The following is a 24,904-nucleotide window of genomic DNA, read 5'->3' on the forward strand; positions in this document are numbered from 1 at the left end:
ACCAAACTTCTTTTCAAGCAAGAATACATTTCTGCCCCCCCAGAATTCAAGATGTATATTTTCTTCCCTTTTAAAGTCTAAGAGAAACAAATAATTGATTTTTCAGCACCATGGGGAACATTATGCAAAACCAGCTAGTTGGGAGGAAGAAAAAAAATCAGAGATCTTCCATGCCAGTCATTTAGAAAATAGTTTCCAACACATAGATATTTGGCACCAGCAAAAAGCTGCTTTCTGTGGTTCTGCACTCCACTTTGTATGCAAATACACTCTTGCAGTGGTACTTAGAATGACTTGAAAAAAGGAAAAAAAGGGCTGACAAAGTGCAATCTATTTCACAATGTTTGGACGTGTTCCTGACTCAAAAAAAAAAAAAAAAAACCTAATGAAAAGAGAGGTCTTTAAAGACTAAATAAGACCCAGCCTTAAACCAAGGATGATAGGAAGATAGATTCTGAAATTGCAAGGTCAGGCTGGACAGGGCAACCTGATCCAGAGGAACCATGTGGTGCCATGTCCTTGAGAAGGGCAAAACCCAGGGAAGCAGTGGATGGAATGGTGTGGCCAGCAGGAGCAGGGCAGTGATCCTTCCCCTGTGCTCAGCACTGCTTGGGCAGCACCTCCAGTGCTGTGTCCAGTTCTGAGCCCCAGTTTAGGAAGGACGTGGAGGGGCTGGAGTGTGTCCAGAGAGGGGCAACAAGGCTGGGGAGGGGTTTGGAACACAAGTCCTGTGAGGAGGGGCTGAGGGAGCTGGGGGTGTCTATCCTGGGGAAAAGGAGGCTCAGAGGTGACCTTGTGACTCTACAACACCCTGAGAGGAGGCTGCAGCCAGGTGGGGATCGGGCTCTTCTCCCAGGAAAAAAGGACACAGCCTTAAGCTGCACCAGGGGAAGTTTAGGCTAGACAACAAGAAAAAATTCTTCTCTGAAAGAGTGACTGGGCACTGGAATTGTCTGCCCAGAGAGGTGGTGGAGTCACCATCCCTGGATATGTTTAAAAAATGCCTGGATGTGGCACTCGGGGCCAGGGTTTTGATGCCTTTTTGGTATTACCTAAAAACAGAGTCCAGACAAAATAAAAATAATAAAAAGCAGTTGTATTTATTAAAGGGCCTTCAGGTATGTCCAGGGCAGACAAAGCCCCCCAGGGGCTACACCCAAAAATGGATCACAGGTCACAGTTTTACACACTTTTACAAGTTTGTTCCCTTTGGATATTGGGGGTTAATCTTCCAATTCCAGCTTCAGGTAATGAAGTCATTTACCCCAAGTTTGTTCCCCCAACTCAGTTTTGTTTCCATCTCTGGGGGCCTGAGGCAGTGAGGTGTCCTTGATCCCCAGCCTGGAGAGGAATTGTTGTGTATGTTGTATATGGAGTTTGGAGCTACACACTAAAGAATTCCGGGATTACAAATATATGGTGAAAATAAAAGCTAAAATCCTAAGGCAACAGTTTAGTTGATGAGGAGGTGTTGGGTCATAGGTTGGACTTGATGATCTCAAAGCTCTTTTCCAACCTGGTTCATTCTGTGATCCTGTGACTCTCTGGAGCAGGGCTGGGGAGGTGCAGACCTGTGGGATGTCAGGCTCCCCTCACTGCTGGCAAGGCTGAGGCTGGAGCTGCACCACCCGAGCTGCAAACACAGCAGCAGGGCTGGGACTTCCCACTCTGGAGACCCGGGCAGGCACGGGCAGGGTTTCACAGAGGCTGGGGCTCAGCAGCCTTTCCCACGGGCAGTGCCAGCGCATCGGAAAGGTGCCTCCCCAGGCAGCAGCACCACATCCTTGTGGCCCTGTTTCGTGAAGTGCTGAGTTAGGCTGGTCACACAAAGCTGCTGAGCTGTGTTTCCAGGGCCCTGTGCACGTCACAGCCCCATCACCCCACTGCTCTGCTCTTGGTTCCCTTGCTCCACGTGTTGCACCCAAAGCTTCATTCCAAACCTCAACCATTAAACACGAAAAAAAACCCCCAACCATCTCCCTCAAGCACTTGTAATTTCAGCTTCTCTTCCTTTTTTTTTTGCTACCTCTCTGTTCACTTTATTAAACTTTCCACCAGATTTTACTGCCCTCTAACTTTTTCATTAGGGCTAAAGGTATTCTGTCCTTACTGCAGCCAAGCTGGCCTCAGGTTTACTTGTTCAACATCTCATTTAGTGCTGAGAATTGTCAGCATCTTAAAAAGATAGTTAAAAACTCATTAAAATTAATGAAATTAATTAGAAAAAAGCACCTCTGATTATTATTATTATGACCCTGCCTCACTGTAAATAATTGAATAAAGATATTATTATGACTATTACTATTATTTTTATTACTATTATTAACCCTAACAAGAAGTTGAAAGCATATTGATGAGAAAGAGAAAAGAGCAGCTTTGCCTGACTAATTAATGACTTAAATAAAAATAAACAAAGGGAGTCTTCCTGATTTTAGCAAAGTCCTGCCTTTTTCTAAACAGTTAAAAGCAAGACTGACAGCTTTATAGATAGGGAAATGGGCAGATAAGATAAACATGCACAATACAAACTTGTCCAAAGCTTTTACAGTCTTTCTCTGCACCACTTCCAGCTCATTAAATTACAGTATTACTATAGATTTGCAGCAAAATTATCTTTTATCTCGTCTTCTTTTAAAGCTATTTGGCATTTGCTGGTATTTTCTATTATAAATCTAATTGCAGATTCCAAACAGACAAGGGCTCATTAAGCCTTAATTATGCACATGTTGTTTTCAATAAACATTTTCATTTGGACTGCTGTGAGCTGTAATTGTTCCGAAGGCACTGCAGCCTCCCATTACCCACTTCTCTGGGATGGCAAAAGCTACTTTCAAGTAGGTCAGGGCTGGAGTGGAAAATGCGTTTGGAACCTGTGGAGTTTGGGCTGTGCTGCCCCGGTGGGAATGTTGGCAGGGAGCTGTGGGATGCCCACAGGGATGGCTCCCACCTGCACCCAGCCCTCTTGTGGGGTTAACCACAGATTCATGGAATGGTTTAGCTTGGGGGGCCTTTAAAGATCTTTTATTTCCAACACCCCCAGCTTGGGCAGGGGGAGGGGAGCAGGGAGAGGCCCTGGGCGTGGGATGGGGAATGGGATTGGTGCTCACTCTTCACAGGGGGTAAAGCCAGAGGTGATGTGCCAGTGATGCCTTAAGCTTTAGCTTTCATGCTTTCAGATTCTGTGCTGCCTGGGGCTGCAGTTCTGAGCCTCATGTTAAGTGCTGGTGAGCTCTCTTCACAGAGCAGGGAGACAAAACAAATCCTTTTCCTGCTGCACACCAAGGACAACTTTCACCCCAACAGCACAAACAAGGGTGGGCTGAAGGGAGGAACAAGAAGGATGGGACCTCACAACCTGGAGCTGGAATTGGACAATTAAACCCCAATATACAAATGGACCAAATCTTATAAAAATGTAAAATTTTGTGACCAGTCAGCCATTTGGGGTCCACCTTGGGTGTAGCCCTGGTCAGGCCCTGTCCTGCCCAAGGTGGATCCTAAAGGCCTTTCAATAAATATCTACTTTATTTTCTAAGTCACCTTAGAAAAAAGTCACAACACAGTCACCTCCCCTGGTCACATGGAGGTGACTTATGCTGTATGGTGTCCAGTCTCTGTTTCAGGTCAGCCTTCCTAAGGCATCACCAACAGCTTGCCTTTGGCTGCAGCTGGACAGAAGGACTTCTGCTTGGGAGTTGCTGCTGGGAACAGGCTGCCCAGGGCACAGCTGGAGCACCTTCACTGGAAATGTTAAAAACACAAGAGGTGGCATGTCCCAGAATGGCTTGGTGGTGGTACTCAGTGGAAGGCTGGATTTGATCTTGGAGGTCTTTTCCAACTGAAAGATTCCATGATTTGGGCACCTCTGAGGATGCTGCCAGCTCAGCCCACAGTGGGCTCTGACCCAAGCCCAGGTCCTCTCACAGCGTGGCCACAAGCACCACAGGGTAAAATGTTCCACCCGAAACCAAATGAGGGTGGTGGGGAGCCCTCTGCACTTCTTGTTGAAGCCCTGATTCTGTTATGTTCTGTTTGCACTCCGAAATAAGTAACCCACAAAAAGAGCTGAGCTTTTATTAGCAGCTCAGGCTTCCTCCTAACAGCACGAAAGCTGCCTTTGCTTACACTCAGGAGTTACCAGAGAAGGAAGGAGCTTCAGGATGACAACTCTGAGGTCCTTCTAGCCTCACTCACCCCTGTGGCTCCCAGGCTGGAGTGCCCAGGGCAGCAGAGTGTGTCTCTGCCCACCCTAATGCTCCAGCAAGGAGCCATCACACCCAAGCCTCACCAGCCTCCCCCAACCTCTTCAGGGGAAAAAAACGCTCCTAATAAATAATTTCCCATCTTCTGAAGGGTTGGGGCTCCAAAGGCAGGCTGGAGGTGCTGGTTGCTGCTGGACCCAGGAGTTTGACATGTTTTAGCACCACTGGAAACAGCACAGTGTGAATACAATCAGTGTTGCAACTTCTGCCCTAAATTCCAGCCAGCCAGGTATTCAACATTCTATCTCAGGACAGCAGAGGTGGCCAGAAAAAGCCTTGTCTCTTTAAGAAATTAGTATCCCCCTTCTGCAGGTTTCTTTCTCTCTTCTCAGTGTAGGACATGATGAACCCCATCCTGAAGACTCACGTTGCACTTTCAGAAGGAAAATGTGTCAGAGTAAGCATGAAAACTTCTGGCCTTGCCTTTGAAAAAGAGAAGTTTTCAAGCAATAATTTGACCCAGAAAGGTTTTCTAGGTCATTTTGACTTGGCATGTATGTGTCTGACCCACTAAATCTACCACAATAAAATTACAGAGTTCGTTCCAGCCTGTCGGTGTCAAATCATTCATAAATTCAGATGCACTGTTTACCCAACTGCTATTCATATATTCACAGGGAAGGTCTTGCCAGGCTCCTTCTGGGGGGAAGGATTTGCCCTGTTCAACATTAGCTCACGCTGACAAAGGGAAAATGTAAAAGCTGCCCTGACAAGCTGAGCTCCCATCTTCCTCCCACAGCCCTCACCCTCAGATCACAGGATTTATGGCTGTGCCACCCTTCCAGGGCTGGTGACACTTCCCAGACTGGCTGCTGTGGGTTTGCCATGGGGAGGGAACACCAAGGCCTGGCTTTTGTCACTTGTGTGGGTGCAGGCACTAATCAGCACAGCCACTAATGAAAAAACACTAATCCCTGCTGTACCCTGCCTGAGAAACCACAAAGGTGACACTGGAGCTGCCACCAGAATGGCCCTGAGGAGCCCAACACGGGCTTTACAAGAGAAGCAGCTCATGTTCAGCCTGCCAGGACACACAGAGGAGCTGTGCTCAGTGGTGCTGGCTGCCAGTCACAATTACCAACACCAAAGGGTTTTCTTAAATCCACTTTCTTAAATCCACTCTAATATTTATAAATTCTTATACATAATCCAAGCAATGCCTGTTAAAGGAACAATTGTGAGGGGTATTATGGAATATTGCTGCCCATGACCGTGTGGGCTGGGCGGTCAGAGCAGTCACCTGCATGGGCTTCATCCCCTCTCCAGAGCAGAAAACATCACCTGATGGTGATGAAAACATCACCAAAGGGACTCCAGGGCTGGAGTCTTCCCCCCCATGGGGCACATCCCACCAGCACACGGGAGGGATGCTGTGTATGGACTTGCTGGGTCTGGTTTTTATCCACATATGCATAGTTTTATCCTCGGATCTTGGCCCTGAGCACACCTGCAGCAAACACCTCCCAACAGGGGTTGCAAGGCCAGGTTGAAAACCTGAGCAGATGGGTGCCCAGCCCCACTGCCCCACTCCCACTGTTCACCCCGTTTGTGCCAGGGGTAAAGCAGCAAGGACTGTCCCATACCTGCTGTGTCCATGGACTGTCCCCTGCCCCATAACTGCTGTGTCCATGGCATTGTCCCCTGTCCCACAACTGCTGTGTCCATGGACTGTCCCCTGCCCCATAACTGCTGTGTCCATGGCACTGTCCCACTGCTGTGTCCATGGCATTGTCCCCTGTCCCACAGCTGCTGTGTCCATGGACTGTCCCCTGTCCCACAACTGCTGTGTCCATGGCACTGCCCCTGTCCCACTGCTGTGTCCATGGCACTGTCCCACTCCAGCCAGGCACCAGGAAGACTTTACCAGGTGCTGCACATAGGGACAAACCCTCCTGCATAGAGCTCGTGCCCTCAGCTTTAAGACTCATTCTGCTGGTGAAACCCAGGACAGCCCAAGTGGCACCACCAGCAGCTTTGCCCTCTTCCTTGGTGCATTTTATTCCTGAGCTCAGGATCAGGAGTGTACATCCAAAGGCACATCAGCTCAGGAAGGATGGATCCACCGACCAAAGAGCTCACAAAGAAGCAGGTTTTTTGCACAGTGGCCTTGGCCAAGAAGTTGCCCACATGGTCAAGGCACAGGCAGGAGAAACCACAGCAGGGACCTCCTTACATGCCACCCCACAAATGTGTGGACACAGAGGTAGGACCGTGCCAACAGGGACAACCAGCAGAGCTGCACCCAGCCCTGCTGCCTCCCAAACTGGTGTGGTGCCACCAGGGGCACACAGGGGACAGGCACCACCTCAAGGGATGGGTACCACCCCACACCCCACTGCTCCAAACATTCCAGGGGGTTTCATGGCCCTTCTGCAGCATGGGAGGATGTGCTGTAAAAACACTGCAAGACACATCACCCCCAAGCCCAGGGTTTAATGAGATGCCATTGGAGTTGGCTTTGACAGCCCATGAGATTACTTTGATCCCCATGTTTCCAGAGAAAAGGACTCCCTGCTCAGGTTTTCACCATGCCTAAAAAACACCTAAGAAAGAAAGACACCTAAAAAATAATCCCATTTACTAGCTAATGATTAGCACCCCTCACTTTCTCCAAAACCATTTTGTGAAGGAAAGTGATTTCCACCAATACTCTTCATCCTGATTTGGGAAATCACACAAGATTTCAGACCCTCCAGTGAATATGTTCCATTCTGTATTTCAGCTGCACCTCTGTAAAGATACCTATTTTCCTCACTTCCAAAATTTCCCTAACTGTTAAGAGAAAGAATCCTCCTCATTCTGAGAGAGAGCAGCAGGAATTAGACCAGTGCTGCATGTTACGTGGTACAGCAGCCCCAGACTCTGCTTTGCTTGAACTCTTTTACATCAATGAACGTTTTCTTCATTTGAATTTGTATTATAGAGATTTAAGCATCCTGGAGAGATGAAAACACTTAATTTGTTACTGCCTGAGCCTAATCTTTTGTTTCCCTCTGTTGCCCTGTAACCTGTCCCTCTGTGATCCTCTAATGCTCCACGTGCAGCACCTTCCCCACCTGCTAATTACAGGCTCCATTGTGCCAGATAATTCAGCCCCAGCGAGGCTGCAGGGTGGTTCTGCATCTCCAAACCGTGTTTCGCTGCTGCCTCCAAAACCAGAGGAATTAATCACCTTCTCCAGTTGGTAAGTGGGACCAGACACTCGTGTGCTCATTGGAAAGGAAAACAACTCTGGTTCCTTTCAGCAAAACATAATGAATCTCCCAGAGAGCAGGAAGCTCATAGTTTATATTTCTTGGAAAAGAGTGTATTAACATATTAAGTCTAAAAATATATCTATAAATCTTTGCAAGTCAGAGCGGAAACAAGAGGCAACGTGGCTGGCTCTGAAGGAGCTGCAAGTGCTGACACAGATGAGCCCCCAGCAAACACTTTCCGTGCAAATCACATTTACCTTTGCTGCCTGCCAGGGCTGCAGTTTCAGCCTGCCAGAGATATTTACTGCAGGCAGCCCAGAGACCATCATTTTGGTACATGATTTCCATCCATCCATCCATCCATCCATCCATCCATCCATCCATCCATCCATCCATCCACCTGACAACCTCCCAACCCAGCATGACACCTGAGGGCATTTAATTATTCTCTGAATTCAGAAATTAGGCTCCTTGTGCCCCTCCAGGGGAGTTTCTGCTCTCCCACCACTGCTGAGCCACGGTCCCATCAAGTCAGTGAAGAGTTTGGCAGCAATCACATCCCTCTGCCCTTTTCTGAGGCTTCCCAGTCAGGGTTTGTGATAATGTTGGGGGATAAGGATTAGACCACTCACCCCAAACATCCCCAAACATTAGGAAAAGCATTTTATTACCAGCCTAAACTCCAGCTTGTCATGGCAAGAGCATCTTTAGCTTTGCCTCTCCAGCACAACAGTCCCAAAGGAGCCTATAAAATGTGACAGGCACAAAATCACCAGCAAAAACAGCTGCTCTGAAAAAGAGCTCGGGGTTGGCAAATGCCACATCTGCCCCTAAGAGACACTTGGAAAGCAAACCTGAAAATAAGAACAACTGTGGTAGGGTGAGGGAGACTGGTGACAGCAAAGCAGAGCCAGAGGAGCTCTAAGAGATCCCGATGGTCCCAGAGAGCACCCTGGGGCTCACCCTCAGGGATGAGGCTTTTGAGAAAACCAGTGTGTTGATGCTTTCCAAGGTTTCTTCTCAGAGTTCTCTACAAAGAAAATGTAAAGCTTTGAACCCACCTCCATTCGAGTTTCAACCCATGGCAACAAAGGTACATTTTCCACTGTTGTGGATGCTCTCAACTGAAATTTCATTTCAATACAACTGCTCTGGGAGGAGCTGACTTAAGCCTAAATTATTACCAGGCTGATCTCAACTGTGTGAAGAGTTCCCATACCAAGGTGAGCTTTGGTTTAACCAAACTGGGCTTTAGATGTGGGTGACACTGAACACAGAGCTGAGGCTGCTAAGGGCCTTGACAAAACTAAGCCTGGGACTTGTGCTTTGAGAGGAAATAATTAACAACACACCAGCAGAAGTATTTAACCAGGTCTCCTGTTGCTCAGTATCTTTATTAATGACCTGAAAACTAGGCTGCAGAAATGAAACAAAGTTTGCAGATGAAAAGAACATTATTTGGGTTAATTACAAATGAAGAAGTCTTGGGAATTTCTGAGCCACCTAACCAAGGAGAAGGGAACCTCAGAGCAGGAGAAACCCTGTGCTGACAAATCCAAAAGAGTCCATGCAGGAAGGAGGGGTCTGAAATCCTTCTAGACTTTAACAGGGGGTAAATTCACAGAGCAGTAACCATCACATCAGCTGCCCCATGCAAACCTCCACTGAAAGCACGGCGATATCAAAATGATAGAGTGCAAAAATAACGGGTCAGAAGAGAACACAGAAAATCCTGTAACTTTGTTATCCAAACTGTCAGCACACACTTGCTCCAGGTGCTGAATTCAGCTCCACTCCCCGCCCTTCTCAGCAGAGAGATATGAGAAAACAAGGGAAGAAAGATGGGAAACCAAAGCCCTGGGGCGAAAGAGGACATTTGAAACACGGAGGTGTTTCATGGGAGAAAAAAGGAAAAGGCCTTGTTTTCTCAAAAGAGGAGATGCAGAGACATTTGACAACATACAAAATCAATATTTTTGGCAAATCATTCCACGCAGGGATGCAAGCCTCCAGCACAGAGGCTATTCCTGGGAGAGGGTCATATCAGGAGCTGGTGAGATTCCCATTGCCCCGGGAAAATCTGCTCTAATCTTGCCCCAAATGGGCTCATTTAGAAACGATCACTGTCCCCACGTGTGAAATCCAGATAACTGTGTTTATCTCCAACACAGCAGTGAATCACTCCGTGATGCTCCTGCGAGGAGCAAAGCCCGTGGGGTCACTGAAATGAGGATCCCCCATCCTGCCACTTCAGCCTCCTATATCCAGTTTTGTAAGGCAAATGCAGCTCCAAAGAGCCAGGATTCATAGTGAAACAAATCAGGGCTCTGTACACTGAAAGCAGAATTTCAGCCTAAAAATATGCTTACATATCTTGAAGCAGAAGGTAATACTTATAGGGGGAAAAAAAAAGGGCCAAATTCACCTCTGGCTTTAGATTTCTATGAGCAGTTTCGCTCCGCCCACTTCAACAACCAAAAAAAAACCCACAATGTTTTCAAGGCAGTTTCATTTCAGAGCACTAAAATCACATTCTGAGCCAAGAGGCGTGAGAAACTCAAAAGCACCATAAAACCATCCCTGCCTCTGGTTGTTTTGGGGTCTTTGTTTCCACGGTGGTTTCCTGAGCTTCAAGGAGACAAAGCTCTTTGTTCCCACCGAGTGATGGTGCACCTCACACGGGGAGCAAAGCCTAACCAGGAGGGAGAGGAGGGACCTCCAGGTGCACAGCAGGGACACATGAAATCCCACCACCAGATCCAGGCTCTTGGTGCCCAGCACCATGTGCTTCCCCCACGCCAGCTCTCTGACAGCAAATGGAGCAGCAGGGTGGTATCACAGAACCTCAGAATGGGATGGTTGGAAGGGACCTTAAAGGTCCTGTGTTCCCACTCCCTGCCTTGGGCAGTGACACCTTCCACTGTCCCAGGGTGCTCCAAGCCCCGTCCAACCTGGCCAATGATCCTTGGAGACCAAGGAGCTGCTGGACCAAGGAAATTGTGCCTGCGCCAACAATGCTCATGCAGGGTCACTCTGCATACCAGGGTGAGGAGCAAGGGCTGGGTCATGGCAAAGACAGAGAATGAAAAGCAATAATGCAGCGTTTAAATGGTTTGGCCAATTCTCCTTGCTCTCCTTCCCATGGAGACAAGCTAAGAGTTGGGGTTTTCCAGGCGGGAGAAGAGAATGCTCCCAGATCTCAGAGCCCCTGCCAGAGCCTGAAGGGGCTCCAGGAGAGCTGGAGAGGGACTGGGGACAAGGGATGGAGGGACAGGACACAGGGAATGGTTTCCACTGCCAGAGGGCAGGGCTGGATGGGAGATTGGGAGGGAATTGTTCCCTGTGAGGGTGGGCAGGCCCTGGCACAGGGTGCCCAGAGCAGCTGTGGCTGCCCCTGGATCCCTGGCAGTGTCCAAGGCCAGGCTGGACAGGGCTTGGAGCAGCCTGGGACAGTGGAAGGTGTCCCTGCCCATGGCAGGAGATCAAAACAAGATCTTTAATGTCTCTCCCAACCCAAACCATGCCACGACTCCCCCAAACAGGACAGCTCTTTCAGCATCACCCAAACACCTCACACCAAACCAACCCAGTGGATGAGCTGGCTCTTCCCACACGTGATTCCAGGAAAAACAAGGGGCAGGAGGAGACAAGCAGAGCAACCCAGTCCCACAGAGCCCAGGCTGCTGGTTGCTGCTGGTTGCAGGCTGTGCAGGCTGTGCAGTCAAACCCTTCCCTGCGCCTTGCAGTTGCAGCAGGCTCCTGCCAGTTCTGTGTCCAACTTTCCATCAAGCAGCAACCTGAGTATTTTTAACAGACTCTTCTGTTTGAAGCTTAAATTTGCAAAACCCAACAAAAACAATGGCAACCAAAAAAAAAAAAAAAAAAAAAAAAAAAAAAAAAATTAAACAAAAATAACAAAGCACTGACACCCCAAGGAAGCAGCCTGGAGCTCAGAGACTGCTCAGCTCCACAGCAGGTGAAAGCAAAGCCCATGTTTCCAAAAAACCCAAACCAGCCTCCTGTCATTCAAATGGTATTTGAAAGTGAATGAGCTGCCAACCAATCAACTCCCCATCAGGATTCAAAGAACAGTGTATCCAAACCTCAGGGCTGTGGCCAAGTGTGTGTTTGCGATGCAGGAACACTACAGCAGCAGCAGCAGAAGCCGTTTGCAAGAGTAAATGAGGTTATTTTGGCAGCAGAGCGGATGTAGCAAACAAGCCACTTTAACTGAATATGGTAAACAGAGATGGAGTGATTATAGGAAGAATGAATGTAATCGGGTTCCGAGTTGCTCTGAATTGCCTCGACTGACCACAATATCTGATAAAACCAATGGAAAAAGTTCTGGTTTCCTCTTGCATATAATTGATTATCTTACTGAGATCTACTGGTTTATACACACACACACACTCACAGCCCTCCGAAATTCAGTTACTTGGTGGTGCTGCCAGAAATAACCCAGAGCAGGAGCAGTTACATGGTATTTATTTTTGTCTGGGGTCACAAACTCCAGAAGTGAGAAAGGAGGCAAAGCCCTCTCCCAAAATAAGCACCTGGGAGGTTTCCCTTGAGGAGCTGAGGTGTAACTGCTCTGATCCACACTCAGCCAACACTGCTCCTTGCTTGCCTCTGAGACAGGGAAGTGGGGAACATGCTGAGTGCCATTAACCACACCTACCTCAGGGCTGTCTTCTTGAAAGCAAATGCTGGCTTTGATTTATTAAAAATGATGGAAAAGTGTCTTTGGAATTCCCCCAGTGCCATGAGCTGGCAAATAAAGATGATGGAACAGCCCTGTGCCCGCAGAGGGATCTGGGACACAGCCAGGGTGAGCTGTGATTTGGGATGGAGAGGGGACAGGAGCAATGGGCCATCCTCTCTCCTGGCTATTAGGTTCCTTTCACACAGCTGCCTCGGGCCAGAGTTTTGCAAAGACCAGGTTGGGTTTCTGCAGCATCCCATGGCTGCTCCCACCTCCTGCCCCACACACACTCACGTCCCTTCACCTTGGCTTCTGCCAGGAGTTATTCAAGAGCAAAAGCCGAACAAAAACAAGCAAAATGAAACCCGAGGGGACCTGCAATCTCTTCTTGCTGTGGTGACAGTGAATCCTGAAGCAAAAATGTGCCAAACAGTCGGGCAGGGGGTGGCTGGGGCTGGGCAGGGTGCTGGGAAGCACGGCGAGCTCGCCTGCCCACAGCGGGAAGGAGCCAAATATCCACAAACAAGTTTCCTGTCGGAAATTAATTTACTTACTGAAACAGCACTCAGCAAAACCTGTGATTAATATTTTCCTCCCCAGGCTCCTAACATGACAAAACAATAATTAATGAAATACGAAACTGAACCTGAGTTACAGTAAGTGTAAAAATATTATTGTTTCTTTTATCTTCCCTTCTCTTTATCCCTCCCAGTGGTGGAAGACACCGAGCCCTGTGCTCTGCTTTCCAGGACAGTGCTCTGCACTGGCAGGAACACGGGGCTGAGCTTTTGGCAGCTGTCCCTGGTTACCTGGCACCCTGCTGGACAGAGGAACCCCAGCTGGGAGCTCAGGAGGAGGGTGTGAGGAAAGGTGTAGGGGAAGCAGCATAGTGGGTGTGAGCCTGTTCCCTTTTGTCATGTCCATCCCTGGGGGATATGGTTAAATGCAATAAAACAACCAGAAGGCAGCTGGAGGATTCAATCCTGAATGCCACGTGCTGTGTTATTTTGCCCAATGTTTTCAACACCCACCTTTAATCTATTCCCAGCTAAGGCACAGCATTCCCTGGCCCTGTTTGGGTCCCAGGCTGACTCCATCCCAAAAGCACTCATGGGCAAGCAGCCTGTGGTTTTTAAGGGATCACTCACAGCTGGAACAAGCCAGAAGGGGGTTTAAATAACAGCTTTAGCAGCACAAACATTTCTCTCTGGAAAGCTGAGTGGGGATGTGCTGGGAAAAGGTGCCAGCCTCAGGAGAGGGTGGTGGCAAGGTGCCCACAGCCACTGCTGCCATGACGGATGGCAAGGCTGGGATGCTTTGTCCAAAACCCATCCTTGGGCCATCTCAAGGCAGGGACACCTTCATTAAATCTGGTTGCTCCAAGTTCCATCCAAGCTGGCCTTGGACACTTCCAGGGATCCAGGGGCAGCCACAGCTTCTCTGGGCACCCTGTGCCAGGGCCTCACCACACAGTATAAAAGAAGTTCCTTGCATCTAATCTAAATCACCCCACTTTGAAATCTAAAAATCTCTATATAATATTATCTAAATATAAGGTCACCTTGAGTCCTGTTTACAGAGCAATTATTAAATAAAGCAATTGTATAAGTCCTCTGGTGGACTTTTATCAAATTTTTATTTTTGTCTGCATCTCTAAAGCACAAATTGATTGTGTTTCTATGATTAGAGTACAACAGTAAGTAAGGCTGAGCTAAAACACTGTGGAAATTATCCTGTACACACACGCAATTTCACACACACAGACTCGGCATTCTATCCTTATATATTTATATGCACACATAGAGATAACACAGAGCCCCACACATGTGTTTATATGCACATGAACATTGAGCCTGGGGGCTCAGTTTGCTCCCTTGGTGCTGTACCAGCCTGGCAGGCACAGGGCTGGGAAACCAGGAGCTGTGGGAGCAGGTGGGTGCTGCTCTGCACCCCAGTTCCCCCAGTGCCCACAGCCACAGGCACCCAACTGTAAAACCACAAAGCCCAGCTCAAAGGCAGCAGAGCAGAGCCCCTGGCGTGGGAGTCAGCTCCAAACCCAGGGAAAGGAGAACTATTAGGGAAAATGGACTACATTTGTAAGAATCTTGCAACTCCTCTTTTTTCTTTCTTTTTTTTTTTTTTTTTTTTCTTTAGAGGTGTGGGACAAGCCCAGCCCAGGCTGAGTCACACAAATACAGCACCTGCTGCTGCAGGCTGTGCTCTGTGGGGGCTGTGCCAGGCAGGGGACGTGTCACCGTGACGCCTTGTACCTCCACTAATGACTCTGAGATCAATGGCACGGAAGATGAAGAAGAAAGTGATTTAATTTTCAGATCAACGGGTTACACAAGTACACAAAGCATTCCCTGTCACACAAACGTGTTACCTTCATTCCTTCCATCCTTCAGCTGAGGGAGGAGCAGAACGCTGTTGCATTGCCCATTTTTCATTCCTGCACTCCTCCTGAGACCCGGGATGTGGAAGACCCCACCAGAGTTTTATTTTATGTAGAAAAGCCACAAAGCTGATGGAATATTTCCCTTGTTAGTTGGGCACTTTGGTTGCCCTGATAAATAATTGCCCAGGTTTGCAAAACACTCAGAACACAAAGCAAGAGGAAGACTAAAATCTTTAAAAAAACCAAACCCCAAAGCATCTAAATCTTGGCATGTGGGTCACAGGGCCTGGAAGGAGCAAACCTAAAGGTGAGATAGACATAGAAAAAAAAGCAGAACTAGGGCAAGACTACAGTGGAGAGCCCAGGAGAAGAGCTGGGTGAGGAGCTGGAGACGGGGCTTCACTCCCTGCCTCTCACAGGACCTGCTCTAACTCACCTGCAGGATGGGGAACAGCCAGGTGAGGAACAGTTTCCCACCACCCTGAGCTTCTGTTCATTATCTGAGAGCTTTTTGGAAGCCTCATCCAGGAACTGATTCAGTTGAAAACATCAGGTTCAGCACCCAACCCTTCCAGTCAGCACCGACTTCTACTCAGCATTGGGCTGGGAGATTTTTTGAGCTTGGTAATTAAAACCCACTTGAAAGAGTTTCCTCCATCCTCAAGAGCCTCGTGATTTACTGTAGCTCCTACTTGAACTCATGCATGTCTTGTATTTCCAGACATTAGGTAATGAGGTTTTTGTGGTCCACAGAGCTTTCTCACCGATCCTCTGAGTCTGCAGCCAGCAGCAATGACTACACACACCAACACTGAGAGAAAACTCTTCAGGATCTGCCACTAGATACTGCAGAAACTGTCAGACACACACAAACCTTACCCCAATCTGCCTTAACAGCTAAGATTACAGTGATCCAGGCACAACAGGTCGATGTCCTGGTGGACCCCAGCTGTGTGAACTGTGTTGGCCTCACTTCTCACTGATCCCTAAATCTGACAGAGATGTGGCAGACCCCACCAAACCCCAGTGTGTGATGGGCTCCCCAAAGTGCCTGTTGAGGGTCATAAGGAGCTGGGAAGAGGCATTTCACAGGACTCCTCTGCAGCAGCACAGCTCCTGTGCCTGACAGGACAATTGCTTCAGTGTGGACTCACAAGGAAGAACAGAAACTCATCGATTCCACTTCGACCTACAGCTGCCTCCTCTCAGAGAGCATCTAATTCTTGACAAAAGCACATAAACTCAAACTTTTCTTCGAGTCTAGCAGGTGACAAAAGAGGAGACCACAGACACAAAAAAGCAGCATGACACTTGCAAGTATTCCAAAGGCTGGAATGCAGCTTGGCCAACCTTCCATGCACAGGGAACACTTGGCTCCCACCGATTCCTTCACAAGCCCCTGGGAAGTGGAATCTGACACAGGGAGATAACTGGGCTGACTTGGTCATGCTGAAATGGCACTGAACTTCCTGCATCTGAACCCATGGCACTGGAATCCAACAGGGAACAGGCCACACCACCCCACACACAGCTCGAGCTCCTTCAGCTTTTTGCTGGGAATAGGAAGGATCTAGGTTCTGAAAGTATTAGAAATGTAAGCTTTCCTCAGGCCAGGAAGCACAAGCAGAGCTCCTAATACATAGGGAGGAGCTTGGAATTAAAGTGGCTTCCTAAAGTCTGGTCTCAACCAACTCAAACCTCCACGGACAAAGAGGAGGAGTTAATTTACAGAATTATCATAGAATAGCTTGGGCTGGAAAGGACCTTAAATATGATCTCATTCCAACCATGCCATGGACAGAGACACCTGCCACTAGACCAACCTGTTCCAAGCCCTGTCCAACCTCACTTTGGACACTTCCAAGGATGGAGCCAACACCCTTGAGGAACCAGCAGGCCCACGGTGCCTCACCTGGCACTGACAGCTCTCTGCTGCTCCCTCTCAGCTGGGTAAAGCAGCTGTCACTGTTCCTTACCAGTTTAGTGAAACAAAGCCTTTCTCCCATCTCTCTGCTGGAGCAATACCCAAGGCATGGCTGTTTGGTGACAATGGCACCGTGGTGTCTGTGCCACCCCAGCTGTGATGCTCTAACCAGAATGGCTCGTGGCAGGTGATAAATCAGATGCCCTTTAACTCCCCAGCTGAGCTCTGCACACACCACACCACTGGAAGCACAAGGCTACAACCAATATTTTTACTGACAGGTGATAAATCACATGCCCTTTAACTTGTGTGCACCAGTTGCAAATTTAGTTAATTAGAAATTCATGCTGACTCCTTCCCATGTATTATTTCCTGCCTGATTTACATGGGCTGTTGTTGTTGTTGTAATGCTTGCTGGGATTAAGGCTCTTGGAAGCCAGGGGAGCACAGATCTTTGCTGCAGAGCACCACGACCTCTAGTGCTGTGCAGCCTGGAGAAATTATTGGCAGCAGGAAGAGTAGCAGCAATGAAGAGGGGCCAAAATGTTTTATGGGCACTTGATGGGACCGTGCCAGCACAACTGACAGGTATGGCTTGCACATGAAAACCCTGGGCTGCCACTGGGAACCTTCCCTGGAAACACAAAAAAGAGCAGAAAAGGCTTCCTCCAGCCTTCCTTTGCGCTGCAAATAGATACAAAAGGCTCTTTTTTAACTGCTTCTGGAGGTTTCTGTCACCCCTGGGCAGCCCCTTGGAGCAGCACTGTGACACCCAGCCAGTCCCAGGGCTCTCCCATGGGATCAGGGAGGATTGCTGGCCAGTGCCCACTGTGCTGGGAGCTGGTGAGGGAGACAGCCATCCACTCCACCCATGCTGCTTTCCACCAGGATTTGTTATTATCCTCATTTTGGCAAATCTGGCAACTCTTTTCTCCAACTATTTTGTCCGTATTTTTCTATGGACACTCTCACACTACTGATTGTATTTTCAGCTCTGCTACAAAAGGGCATTTATTAAAATATTCCATGACTGCAGAAGACTCATAACAGATTCAGAAACCTAGTGATAATCATAATAATTTTTTAGCACTTGTCTGTCAGACAGAATTATCAGCAAAAGCAGGGCCCTGTTATCTGCAGGAGCGGTATATGATACGTTCATTTCTTTTTTCTCCCCCCTCTATAAACTTCAATTATTAATGATGGAAATTTTTCCTTGCCTATTCTTCCCTTGGTGGGAAAAACAGCCATTACTGACATTTGCCGATTTAAATCTAATCCTCCTCATCTGCATATAGACGAGGCTCTGTTTGACTCTGCCTATTGATCCAGCCAGGAAAAGGGACTCTGTAACTTAATCTGATGTCAAAGGCTGATGTGTCCTGTAGGAAATCGGTGCTGTAGATCTCCCTGCTATAAATATGTCACCAGAATTAACTGGAAGCACTAATAGGTCACTCAATGAGCTCCACGGTGCACACAGGGCACACCAAGGCTGCTGGCTGGCTGCTTGTGATTGATGACACCAAAAATTAGCCAGAGCAGAGGGCTGTCAGCCAGCCCAAGGGACAAGGGACTAGCTGGCAAGCTTTGTCCTCCTGCATGTGCTGGCTCCCAACCCAGCCCTGTCACTTCTAAAACATTTAACACACTTTACATGAAAAGAAAAAAAAAATCCTACTACAGGGGTAAAACAATAGAAAATAAGTAGGATCTCTTCCAGCTCTTCCTTCCTGCAGTTTGTCCTGCAGCACTGCCTTTGGTGAGCAAATAGAGCCAAGAGAGAAGTTCTGGTGTCCTATTGTAGGCAAAGAACCCCATGGAGGAGGCAGGGATGGCATCACGACCTGGAAATGCAGCTCTGCATGCTCTGGGGTTTAGAGTGATCCCAGCTTGCTCACTCTGGGCTGGTTTCTGCACACCAGGCTCCAGCCAAAACACCCTAGCCCAGGAAAAAGCCTTTCCTGTTTAGCTGTGTCTCTTCACTCACAGTTTATCATACAGTTGTGGAAAGGTTTGGGTTGGAAGAGACCTTAAAGATCACCTCGTGCCACCCCCTGCCATGGGCAGGGACATCTGCCACTATCCCAGGTTGCCCCAAGCCCCACTGGCCTGTCCTGGATGAAAACCACCATGACAGGGATGGACAGGGATGGACCATGAGCCCCTCAGCATTGGGACTAATGATAGGGAAAATTAAACAGGAGTCACCTTCTGGGTGATAGCTCAGGTGGTCTTGCTTTCACTGACACCCTGAAAAGCAGCATTTTTCATCCCCAAATTGTTCATGTTTCTCATGGGGGTGCAGGGCTCACATACAGAGCTGCCAACTTCCTTTACACATGAACAGGCCTCACACATGGATAAAGCCCTGGAACAGCATCTGACCCAGCCCTGATCAACTGCCACCCCCCCTGCACGAGGAGCAGCCTGGAATGTTCTCCCATCCAGCTACAGCTTTGTTCTCTGGCCAAGAGGCAGCTTGGCCCTCATCTTCCTGTGCTGAAGGAGCTGAGACTGTGCCAAGTGGTGTCACCAAGGATGCAGGAGGAGAGGCTGTTCTCCAAAGGCACACAGCATCCCATGTCCTGGTGGAGTCACAAGCCTGATCCATCTCCAATTATATTCACAGAACTCAAAGCCAAGCAGAAAACCTGAGGCAGTCCACAGGCTGCCATGTCCAAAGGCAGTGTGATGCTTCCAGCACCCCTGGGTGAGAAGGGCTCTTTTCAGGGGTGTTTTTATGGCTGTAAATTAACTATGCTGGATGCCTGCAAAATGGTGATGCTGAACAAGTCACTCCTCCAGCCAGCTGAGGGCAAAGTTGTCCTCAGAAGCGACCTTTCAGGACTTCTCCAGATCATAAACTGAGCCTCCTCGTGAAAAGTTAACACACCCAAGACAGATTCAAGAGACATCAGAGGACAACACTTGTTCAGATTTAAAACCTGACCTGAAACAGTCAGTTGGAACAGTGAACATATCAAAGCAGAATCCAGACTTGAATTTACTGTAATCTCACCCATCTTCATTGAATCACAGGATGGTTTGGGTTGGAAGGGACCTCAAAGCTCATCTGGTTCCACGCTCCTGCCGTGGGCAGGGACACCTTCCACTACCTCAGGTTGCTGCAAGCTCTGCTCAAGCTGGCTGTGAACAAATCCAGAGATGGAGAAGCCACAGCTGTGCCAGGGCCAACATCTAATCTAAATCTCTCCTCTTCTAGTTTAAAAAACCACTCCCCAGCTCTCCTCTGGCAATCCATCATCCCTAATACGAGGGGCGGGGATTATCCGTGGTGCTGCAGTGAATGTGGGAGCCAGGTGTTCCCTAATCCCCGACCACAGAGAATATTATAATTGTTAGCACTGTAACAAGCACAGGTGCTTTTTCCAGGCAGACAACATTTACAGGCTCACCTCAAGCAGGGGAGCAGGCAGCGTTTCCAAACAGCAACTGGATTCATCCTCATTATTTACCTGAACAGATGTTCGCTGTGATACTTCCTGAATCCTGGAGCTGGATATTTGTCAGCATTAATGGGATTTCCAGGAGCTAGTTTGCTTTAGGAGCTCGTTTCCTCATTCACATTGTAAGCATCACTGTTTTGTGGTGTGTGTTGCCTCTTTCGCTCACGATTATCTTCCCAGGTTTTCACTTTTCCCTGGGTCACTGAGTGCAGATCCATTCTAATTACTGTCATTTTAGCTTTTGTGCTGCACGCTGTCACACCAGGACCTGGGCTGCATAAATAATGCATGTGCTCTTTGTAGGCTTTGCTAACCAAGACAGAACCCTGCTCATCCTGCCACGAGCTCACCTGGGGCCCGGCCCAGGGAGGATCCAGCACTAGGCTTCCCCTCACATGGCTTTTAGCATCATTTCATTCATCTCTGCTCACACAGGGATGCCCTCCTTCCACTGCCACTCCTGGGTGGATGCTGCTGTGCCTGCCCGAGGGGATGTCGTTATCCTAACCCCAAGGGTTTGTCACATTAACAGGATCATGGCAAACGCCTCGTGCGGGATGGAAAGGCTGAAATCAACAGTGAAACGCTGCCCAGCCGGGGGGTGCTGCCCTCTGAGCCCCACACACAAGGATCAAAGCTAATGATTTAAGCCAATTTAAACCCCAAACCCTGTGTCTTTGGGGAGCCCCTGCCCTTCCCTGCCAGATCTCACACTGCTCTTGCCATCGGAAGAGGCAGGTGGCACAGGATGTGACAGGAGGCAGGATAACAATCTGCAAGTGGTGACTTCAAGTGGTTGGGATGTGTGGTGGCCAGAACAATGAGGGTGCTGCACCCTGGCCCCTCTCACAGGGTGCATCCTTCCCACCGAGAGAGAGAGAACATAAGAACGTGACCACACGCTGACAATGTGGTTCTGCTGCCAGGGCTCTCAGCTGAACATCCCAGCAGGGTACAGGGAACTGTGTGCCCCAGGGACAGGGGAAGGGCTGGCACAGGGAGCTTTGAGCGAGGAGGATGAGCTGTTTGTGAGTGAAGAAACCAAAGCTGTGTCATCCAGACACAGATCTCTGCGGCTGTGAGGAAGGTGAGACTCACCACAAGGCAGAATGGTCAAACACTTGGTAACCATGACATAATTTAATGGCCTTATTACTCCTAAATATCTTTCACTTTCTTGTTTTCTGTAATAAATAGTATTTCCATGAACAGAAATTCATGGGCCCAGCAAATGCAGCCACTGCTCCCAGGAGTGGGAGTGGGAGGATGCCCCGAGTGGGACCTGCCACAGCTGTCAGGGCTGACCCACACCCCGAGCTGGCCAGGAGAAATAGCCACGACCCAGCTCGGGACACATAGCAGCAACACCTCTGAGCAAACCAGGCAGGGCTACAGAGTGCCAGGAGCCTTCAAAGAAAGTTTAAAAATTACATTAATAAGTCAATTGCCAATTGACTTATTAATGAGACAAGTATTTTTTCCACTCTCCTTTGCAGGAAGGGGCTTTGCTCTCCCCTCTCCTGCTGCAGCCCAGGAGAGCTGGCAGCATGCACAGCAAGGCTGAGGCTGCTTGTTCAAGCTGGTTCCGAGGTGCTTGGTGCAAACCCTCGAAAGAACAAGCATTCGTTTGCTCAGCTGTGCACAGGCCCCGCAAAAACCAATAAATAACCACGGCAAACTGCCTGCAAACATGCAGCGGGCTGCAAGGCACACTGAGCTGCTCCTCAAACAATACCTCCAGGGTGGCGCATTCAGTGGAACACAATGGCATTGACACCCAGTGTGTGGACAGCCAGGAGGGCCAGAGGCACAGGAATCTCAGCCAGGATCCAGGCTTGGCCAGTTCTGCTGGCACAGGGTAGCTCAGCACATCCTTCAGCTGACATCTGCCACCGGGCTGACGCACAAGGACTCTGCCTTGCATCACGAGAGTGGCTGCAGACCTCTAAGAACAAGCTATTTTCAGAGGCCTCATAATTCACACAAATCTTATCTAAAGGGCTTTGTCTTCGTATCTTTATGAGAAATGTTCTCCTGCTTATCTGATAAGACGTCGCTGGGTTTCTCTGTAAGGAGATGCCAATGACAGCAGGGGCTGGCATTTCTTTGGGTGAGGGCAGAGTCAGCACAACACACTGCTCACAGCCCAGGGCTGAGCTGGCCTGGCACAGGGCAGGACAGAGAGGTCCCTATGCTGTGGGGACAGGCCCATCTGCAGAGCTGAGCTCCCTGGCCCTGCTCACCCCCACCAAACCAACCACCAGCTCCTCCCTGAGCCTATCTCAATGCCAGCCACAAATTATGATCAACACTGAGCACGTCCCCAGCAGAACGATGCAGAAACCACAACCAAGTGCTGGACATATTAAACTGTGAGCCTGTGTTCCATCAGTTGCTGGCAATACAGATTTAAAATGAAAGAGAAGTGATTTAGATTACATATAAGGAAGAAATTCTTTACTCAGAGAGGGGGGAGGCCCTGGCACAGGGTGCCCAGAGAAGCTGTGGCTGCCCCTGGATCCCTGGCAGTGTCCACTTGGGCTTGGAGCAGCCTGGGACAGTGGAAGGTGTCCCTGCTCAGGGCAGCAGGGCGGAACCAAATGCTCTTCAAGGTTCTTTCTAGCCCAAGCCATTCTGTGATTCTTTGATTACCAGATTCAAAGGTTTAGACAGGACTTAGGCATTTTTAATCCATGGTTTCTTAAGCTGGTAGTTGGGTATTGTGACTTTGCAAGGAAGACAGAACTAAAAACCAGCTGCAATTTCAGTCCCCAAAAGCTGCCAATCCCCTTTCTCAACAAGGTCGAGGTTTGCAACCAGGTAAACATTTGTTGCATTTCCTTTGCTTCCAGTAAAGGGCATCACCTTCCTATCATCATTTAATAGCAGAATATTGAAGAGAGCAACTGTCTCCCATTTCCCAACCAGATCTTCCTTCCTGCTCCAGCATTTACTCTCCATACCCACATGTCAACTTAGCCAAGCAGTCACATCAGTCTAGTTTAAAAAATCCTGCACTGTGGGATCTGCTGCAGCTGGTCAGTCCCTTTTCTTTGGAAAGAACCCTTGCTTTGGGAAAGCTTAAAAAAGCCCAAACTCCCCATATATGAAGATGTCCGGATAATGACAAATTAAACCCACATATTGCCTAGAACTGCAAAAGGCTGAAACAGCTCTGGGGATCAGCTCTGACAAGCCCTCGCTGGGTTTTAGCAGTCCCTGGGCAGCACAGACCATGAGTGACAAGAACAGGAACAGCATGTCCAAAGGAACATAGAAATGAAGAAAAAAACCTGAACGATGAAGAAGTGTTCACTGTAACCACCAAAAACAAACCCCCAGCTCATGGACCAGTTACTGGTTGTCCCTTTGAGCTGAGCACAGGTTTGTCTCTCTTTAGCACTGAGAGTGAGTGAACATTCATTTAACTCTTAGCAGATGTTTAGTTGTGGCAGGTATGTGGTGATTTAACCCCAGAGAACAACTCAGCAGCAGGAAGCTGCCACCTCACTGCCCCTTCCCCACGGGATGGGGAGGAGGATCAGAAGGAAGTAAAACCCATGGGTTGAGATAAGAACAGTTTAATAATTGAAATGAAGCAAAATTTAATAGCAATAATAATAATAAATGTAATGATCGAGAGAGAGAGAGAGAAATGAATGAAACCCAAGAAAGACAAGTGATGCCTAACACAGTCATCTGTCACCTGCTGACCAGTGCCCAGTGCTACTGGTCCCTCCTGGCCAACTTCCTCCCAGTTTCTATCCTGGGCATGATGGCCTGTGGCCTGGAATATCCCCCTGGCCACTTTGGGTCACTTGTCCTGGCCATTCTCCCTGCTGCTCACTGCCAGAGACTGGGAAACTGCAAAGTCCTTAATTTAGGCAAGCACTGCTTAGCAACAGCTACAACATCAGTGTGTTATCAGCATTACGGGCACACCAAACCCAAAACACAGCACTGTTTTGTGCTACTAAGAAGAGAATTAACTCTATCCCAGTCAAAACCAGGACACAGAGGAGTGGACCTTGTGCACATCCACAGGAGGACAACGAGACTGCTTGGAACACAAACACTGTGAGGAATGACTGAGGGAGCTGGGGTTGTTCAGCCTGGAGAAAAGGAGACTCAGGGGTGACTTTATCACTCTCTACAACTCCCTGAAAGGTGGCTGTGCTCAGCTGGGGTTGGGCTCTTTCTCCAGGCAGCACTGACAGAATGAGAGGACACAGCCTCAGGCTGCACCAAGGGAAATACAGGTTGGATGTTAGGAAAAAGATTTTACTGAAAGAGTGATAAAGTACTGGAATGGTCTGCCCAGGGAGGTGGTGGAGTCACCATCCCTGGATGTGTTTAAGAGAAGACTGGATGTGGCACTTGGTGCCAGAGTTTAGTTGAGGTTGGACTCCATGATCATGGATGTCTCTTCCAACCCAGTGATTCTGTGATTCTGTGGTTCTGCCCATGTGGAGGTCTTGACTCCCACTGGCACTTGGGAATTCCAGTGCAGCTGACTGGGCACTGCAGCCTGCAGCCATCACCCTGCAGCTCATGTTGCTGCCATCAGTCAGAGCTAACAGCAAATCCACCTGCACTGTGTTACAGCTGCACTGCTGCAGAAAGGCTTTTAGAGTTGTTTAATGTCCTGCCTGGAGGTCACATCCAGACCTGGCACATGCACGTGGGTTTGGGGCACACTCACTTGCACCTGGGATGAACACAGCTGCTAATGGCAAAAGCTGGGAGCAGCAGAGTTACAAACTGGCCAGAAAAAAAAAATAATTCATCCTTTCTTCATGCAGGGAAAATAGAAAAAGAGAAAAAAAAAAGAAAGAAAAGAAACCTGGCAGAAACGGTTCATCAGATAGTTATAGGTATCTAGAAACAGAAACCACAGCCACTTCAAGCTTGTGCACAGTGAAATTCTGGGCCACTCACCTCCTGTTTT

General features: G+C 48.6%; 1 protein-coding gene and 1 long non-coding RNA gene across 2 annotated transcripts in view; one reads left to right on the top strand and one right to left on the bottom strand.

Annotated features, from left to right (window-relative positions):
* The window catches only part of TOX2 (TOX high mobility group box family member 2), a 149,361-nt gene that overhangs the window by 98,610 nt on the left and 25,847 nt on the right, over positions 1–24,904 (bottom strand). The gene's annotated exons all lie outside the window — the stretch shown is intronic.
* Positions 5,841–6,833, top strand: LOC136368280 (uncharacterized). Its single transcript, XR_010744818.1, has 2 exons — positions 5,841–5,978; positions 6,736–6,833. It is a non-coding gene; the product is annotated as an uncharacterized lncRNA (long non-coding RNA).

Source organism: Sylvia atricapilla, chromosome 16 (genome assembly GCF_009819655.1).
Source record: "Sylvia atricapilla isolate bSylAtr1 chromosome 16, bSylAtr1.pri, whole genome shotgun sequence".
NCBI lineage: Eukaryota > Metazoa > Chordata > Aves > Passeriformes > Sylviidae > Sylvia > Sylvia atricapilla.